The sequence below is a fragment of the Penaeus japonicus genome, unplaced genomic scaffold (genome assembly GCF_977035675.1).
Source record: "Penaeus japonicus unplaced genomic scaffold, GWHDUDI00000001_assembly GWHDUDI00000040, whole genome shotgun sequence".
Taxonomy (NCBI): domain Eukaryota; kingdom Metazoa; phylum Arthropoda; class Malacostraca; order Decapoda; family Penaeidae; genus Penaeus; species Penaeus japonicus.
Genome location: NW_028234442.1, coordinates 3415260 through 3422759, shown reverse-complemented (window position 1 = coordinate 3422759; position 7500 = coordinate 3415260).

Sequence of the window (7500 nt, the reverse complement as noted above, 5' to 3'; positions counted from 1 at the left end):
AAGCACCCAACCAGGTAAGTCCTGGTCACTTTGAAAAGAGCCCCAGTCGTGTCATCGGAAATTGGGGCCACTTACACAGCAAGGCCAAAGTGTGGTGTCTGTAGCAAGCAGGACACCACTACAAAGTGTCTAAACTGCAGCAAAATGCACCATGACTGCACTGCCCATGACCAAACCACCACCAAATGCCTCCAACACAAAAGAGTTCCTGGCCCCTGTGGAGGTTCCAAGACGGAAACAGACTTAGGAGTCTTGGAACCTCGCAAAGTCCTCCCAAAGAGCAGAAAGACTGACGAACTTCAGAGAAGTACTTGACACTCCTGCTGATGACAGTAGTCACAGCAGTTGCAACAGCACTGGGGAGGTCTAGTGAAGAGACAAAGAAACAAAAGTCCCAAGCAGATCCTTCATCTCAGGGCGAGACTCCTCTCCCTACAACACCCCAGGGTGAGATTTGTCTTCCTACCCAACCTGCAGCCGAGACCACACCAGCAGAGCTTGTACCCAAACCCCAAGGGGTGTGGATACCACGACCAACCAGAGTGAAGTTCAAGGCTACCAGGGGTTCTCCACCTCCCTTACATAGCCCTACCTACAGCTCTCCTGGTCATGATGACAGTGACAAGTCTAGAGAGGAAATCTCTATCAGTGAGGAACTCACCAAGGAGTTGTCAGACTCCGAAATGTCTGTTGTTACCCACCCTGGGGCATCAGACACTGAGACTACGTCGACATCGTATATGACCCAGACTTAATGAAATAATCCCTAATCTAAGCATACTACAATGGAATATTAATGGCTTTTCCATAAGGAGTACCCTTCTCAACACAATTGTGCAATCTTAGAACAGTGACATTGCCATGCTTCATACTCAAACAGAGGATACTGTTTGCTTCTCAGGATATCATCCCTTTGTGCTGCCATGTACACAAGGCACCAGAACTAGTTTCATTGCCCTTGTAAAGGCAATTATCCTCTGCTCCCTGATCACTGATCCTGTGCACTATAGAGGTCTCGAATTCCTGGCTAGGGGTCCCCTGAAGCTGTACAATGTGTAAAGCAGGCCTGGATGTAGGAGCTTAGACATTAGTCTCCTACCCAGAGACATAATACGGCAGGCTATCACATTACCTTTGCCACTGCGGCTCCGGTCGAAAGAATCAGATGGTCTTTGGATAAGACTGCCATGATCAATCGTTATGGGATAATCACCACCATCTTAGATGCTGGTCCGGCACCCACGCCCCAGCACAATCCTTGAGGCCAGATTGGTTAATGCCATAGAAGAGGCAGTCTCACAGACCATCCCAAAACTTATTCATGATCCAGGAGTTTTAACCCGTTAACGACGGATGACGTTTTTTTTCGTCATGCGTGATGCAGGAGCTCTGGCCTGAGGACGGGCATCCTGATATTGAGGGATTTTGGATCCCTGTGTTATTTCATTGTGTTATAAGTAATGAGTGTGTTATGATGACAATTGCAGTCACAATTATTATAATTAACATAATATTAAGCAAAATATGTTTCACTTCACATCCAAAACTTAGATGGCATCACTTTCTTCTAGCACCAGCAGTTGAGAGTCTTGAATGGCATCCATCTACAGTCTTTTACTGTGGCACTCACAGTCATGAACACAAGTTTCCTTCCTATTCCCTACCTCTTCATGTTATTTCATTGTGGATGGTTATGGTTCGTATTTCTTCATTGCAGTACATAAATACCAAAAAACAAAGTTACTTTTTTATCCTCCCCTAACATAACAATACTTCTATCACACTGAGTATAAAGAAAAAATGAGCTAATATGGAGTCTAAACTACAATTTTAGTCAACTGCAGCATTGATAGAGCCTGTGATAAATCTCATCCTGGAACCTGGGTAAACAAATCTATCCCCTGTCCGCATTGGGTTAGCCACCTGGTACTACAATGATGAGATTAAGGACAAAATCAATTTGTACAGAAGACACTCCCAAGGAGAGAAGCCCTCAGGGATGCTCAGGAAGCTGTTAAGAGGTTAAAACAGGAAAGCTGGCTTTGATCAGTAAACCTCCTTATCGGATCTGCGGAACTGCATCAGATGGGCCACATATTGCTCAGTCCCCAGACAGACCCACCATGATCCTCAGTCAGAGGCAGAGAGATTGGCACTCAGGGTCTCTGCTAGAACAAGTAGCATCAATCTAACAGCAGAGTTGAGGGCATGCCAAGAGAGATTGCTTCCAGGCAGGCATGTCCTCATCAGAGAAAAGGCGGTCAGGCCTGATGAATCAGATGCCATGTTCTCTCTAAGGGAATTTAGAAGAACATGCACGACCAGTTCTTGGTCAGCCCCTGGTTGTGATGGGATCTCCTACCCCATCATTTCCCACCCAGGACTTGAAGGTGAGATTACACCTCTGCATCTAACCAAGTCCTGAGAGACTTCCTCACTACCACAGGGCTGGAAGAGGGCTGACATAGTTCCCATCCCTAAACTAAAGGAGCTGGGAAGGTACCATCCCAGAGAGAATTGTATTAAACCAGCTTCAATGGAAACTGGGGCCTCAGTGCAAACACCTACATGGGTTCACAAAGGGCATAAGCACAGCTCACAGTATGGCCAACCTACTGAACACTATCAGCAACACCAGATCTGTCGTTGTCTTTCTGGACCTGGAAGAGGCTTTTGAATCAGCGAATCTGCTTGCTATTCAGATCCTGATTCGAAAGGGAATCGAAGGCAGACTACTAACTTAGCTAGGTGACTATTTTCAGAATAGAACTGCCAGAGTAAAGTTCCAAGGTCACCTTTCCAGGCACTCTTTCCTGAAGAATGGTACTTCCAGGAGGATGCAAGATAATTTCTTATAAGATAGGCCCAGTATTGTTGGGACCTAATGCCTAAGGAAGGCTGCAGGGTCGGGCTTAAGATCTCAGCAGCCAAAAGTGAATGCAATGGCTCTGAAACTCAATGCCATGACAAAAGACTAGAGCTAGAGTGGGTTCATGTCTTTCAATACCTGAGAGTATGTGTTGACAGGAACTTTACCTTCCACTCTGAGATTAAATATCTCATAGACCGGACCAAGGCAAGACTCTCTGTCATGAGAGCTCTCTCAGGGCGACAGCTAGGGATTGGACTCCATGTACTAAGATCATTCTATGTGCACATTGTCCATCCCATTGCGTCAGTGTTGCCAGATGGCGCAGGTGAAATTTCAGTAGAAATGTGCGGAAAAATTCAGTAGATATAGGTGAAAAATCAGTAGACACGCTCCATGATATATGTACATATAATCAAATAAAAAATTCCATATGAATACATTTGAAGCAGTGAAATCAAATCAAGAAACTTTCTGTAAGTACTGTAATACTTTCTTATAATATGCTGGTAGAAAAAACAAAAAAACTTCTTTCACAAAACAAAAAGAATTACCTTAGTTTAGCCTAAAATACATCAATCTTCTACTTCATCATCATCAGCAGCAGTGGTTTCAGCTGCTGTTTTCTGCTCACATTTATTCTTGTACATTTCACTATTCATTCTTTTAACCATTTCTTTTTTTATTTCAAAACCATCACAATTATAATTTGATATCATTCTTTTTGTGTGAAGCAATCCACTAATGGTTTTAGTTGACAGTCTGTTCCTCAGTTTTGTTTTCATGCGATTTATGCTTGAAAATACTCTCTCCACCGTTGCACTTGAGTGAGGCAAGCACAACAAATTAAGCATGAAGGTAGAGAGGTGTGGGTACATTGGCTCATTATTACCTGTTTTAGTGTCACGCACTTTTACCCAGAACTGAGTTACATTGAGATCACACATCTCAGAGCTCACCATATCACTGTTTTTGAGCAACCTCCATTCTGTATCAATATCTTGAAGAGTTTGGTCAGTTACAAGAGAGGGAAAGGAGGCCATCAGTGGTACAAGTGATGCAACTGATTTACTCTTTACAGTTAGGGGATCTAGTACCTTTAAATTCTGGAAAACAGTACCATCAAATGGGAATCTTTTGCTAATCTGTGTTACTGCTTCTATTAGAAAAATCTGACAACGTTGTCGAAACACTTGCACATCCTTCAATGGGAGTGCTTGCTCTTGACAGAGAGACATCCCTACCTTGGCTCCAAGATACATACAAGATAGTTCCTTAAAGTTACGAGGATCCTTGTACTCTACCTTGCTAATGGGTGTCTTTTGCAGGTATTCATCTTTAAGATAGCATTCTAACAGAGTTTTGAAGGACTGCAACACTGATTTGTGCAGTGTGTGAACCTGTGGACTCTCTGACTGCATTTGTAAATTGAGGGAGATAAAAATGGGGAGAACAAAGTCAAGAAATTGGAGATACAACTTTGTGAAAGGGTTGTTTAGTCTTTGCAGTATGTTCTCAGATGCCAAAAGTCTGTCATCAAGCACAGCTCCTGTAAAGTACAGCTTGAGTGCTTCATATTGCTCAAGGAGCCTAGCCACAACCATGTGTAATGATAACCACCGTGTCTGGCTTGGATGAAGCAATTTGTGTGGTCTCACATTGACAAAAGACTGAAATTCTTTCAGTATTCCCATGCGTTTAGGACTACACTGAAAATATGAAAAAACATCACGTGCTAAATCTTCAACATCCCTGGGCAAAGTAGCACAAGCATATGAGGCACAAAGAGCAAAGGAGTGACAAATACATTTCATAACAAAAAGTGAAGGTATGTCATTTTTAAGCAAAGTTGAAAGAGAGTTATGAGCTCCTAGCATAGAATTGGCTCCATCCGCACCAAAGCCAATCATATTATTTTTGTAAGGGATGTGGTTATCAGTAAAAAAAATTGTCACTGCATCATAAAGGGCTCTTGCAGTTGCTTCTTGCAAGGGAATCAGTCCTAAGAAGCAATCTGCTACTTTGTCACCTATGAGAGTTCTAGCAACCATACACTAATGTTTGGTACTAGACAAATCTGTACTTTCATCCACTATTAATGAAAACTTGGATTCTTGCAACTTTGTAACTAACATAGCAGCACTTTCTTCACCAGTCACATGGTTTACAATGGACGTCAGTTTTGTCCGTCCACATTTCAATTCTTTGGCAATAGCAGAATCTGGACATATTGCTTGAATTAGTTTGGGCATATGTTCTACAGTTCTAATCGGTAAATCATGCTCACAGATGAATGCTGCAAGTCTTATTTCACTTTCCTGTACAGATTCATGAAGTTTCTTTTTACCACTCACACTAGGCATGTCTAAGACAGAAGGCTGTTTGGCTACTACAGTGCAATTTTGTTTATGTTTCTTTGAAGCTGAATGTTTTCTAACTTCCACTTTCCCGTGACTCACAGATATATGAACATGGCAAGCACTACAAAATCCAAACAACTGTCCCTTTGAACTTGGCCTCAGCCATCCTTTAAATTCTGGATCAGATTCCCATGTTGTGTTGTATTTCTGGGCATATCTTGCTTTCTTTCTGCTGCCTTCAGACCCATCTTCTTCTGACTCTGACGCCATGTTACGTTACAGCATGCAGTCGGGGTTTATCTATGGCCTGACAGGACCCCTGTTCCCAACGAAAATGAATATAATGAGTATCGATTAACTCTTTAACAACCATAAATGATAATAATTTGAACTTCCAGTTGCGAGTTTTCAGCCAAAATGCACTGATACAGTAAGTCGGTATAGGCTACCATTTCATTTCTTTAAATCCTAAACACATATTATGATCTATAAAATATGCAGTAGACCACTTCTCACCTTCCAGTTAACGTGATGCAAAACTAGGTATCCTGCACACTGTCTTCCGTCCGTCACCTTTTAGTGCCACCAGCTAACTGTAGTTGCCGCAAAGTGCGGTTACTGTTCACATGCCTAGACGAACACGTCGCAGACGCGTCAGCTGTGTACCCGTCCTCTCTCAGGCAGCTGAGTCAGGCTGCAGGCAGCTTCGCTAACCCCCCTACCCCTTCTGCTCTGCCCACTCCCTTCCCCTCTCATGAATTTCGAACTACCAGTAACAGGGAAGCTTAATTTCTGGAGATATTCTGGAGAACCTATCAAAATTCTGTAGATTGCAGCAATAATTCGGTATTTCGTGAGATTCGTCGGAATTTCAGTAAATCTCATGAAATTTCGGTAGATCTGGCAACACTGCACTCACACACACACTCAGTCACTCACATAGACACACACGCATTCACTCTCACACATACACACGCGCGCGCATTCACTCACTCACACACACACTCACTCACTCACATACACACACGCATTCACTCACTCACACACACACTCACTCACATACACACACGCATTCACACACACACTCACTCACTCACACACACGCATTCACTCACACACACACTCACATACACAATAAACACAAAATAAATGAACGAATAATCTCTCTCTCTCACAACACATGTATTCACTCACTCACACATATACTCACTCACGCATATACACACACACGCATTCACTCACACACCCACTCACTCACATACACACACACACTCACTCACTCACTGAAACACACACACACTCACTCACTCACATACACACAAACACGCATTCACTCACTCACATACACTCACACACACGCATTCACTCACTCACATACACAGACACGCATTCACTCACTCACACACACAGTCACTCAAACACACACGCACTCACTCTCACACAAACACACGCATTCACTCACTCACACACACACGCATTCACTCACTCACAAACACACTCACACATACCCACACACTCACTCACTCGCATACACACACACGCATTCACTCTAACACACACTCACACACACACACGCATTCACTAGCACACACTCACTCATTCACACACACACACACTCACTCACATACACACACACGCATTCACTCACTCACGCACACAGACTCACTCCCTCACATATATACACACACACAGGATACTGGGTCTGATTTATTTTTTTCTTGCACAATACTTTGAAACTGATATATATCTGGTTTATCCGTTTGCTGTTTTTTTACGTTGTGAAACAGTTGTGATTCACTGATATTGATTATTTGTTGAGTTTTTATCATTCTCGCTTCTTCCCACTTACGCTAGTACTTACATTTTGGGGACACACACACACACTCACTCACACACACACACACATACTCACTCACTCACTCACACACACACGCATTCAATCTCACACATACACACGCGTTCACTCACAAACACACTCACTCACTCACATACACACACACACACGCATTCACTCTCTCTCTCACACACACGCATCCACTCACTCACACACATTCACTCATTCACTCACATACACACACATGCATTCACTCACACACACACACACTCACTCATTCACATACACACACGCATTCACTCTCTCTCACACACATGCATTCACTCACTCGCACACACACTCAATCACTCACTCACACACAAACACACACGCGCATTCACTCACTCACTCATTCACACACACACTCATTCACATACACACACACTCACTCACATAAC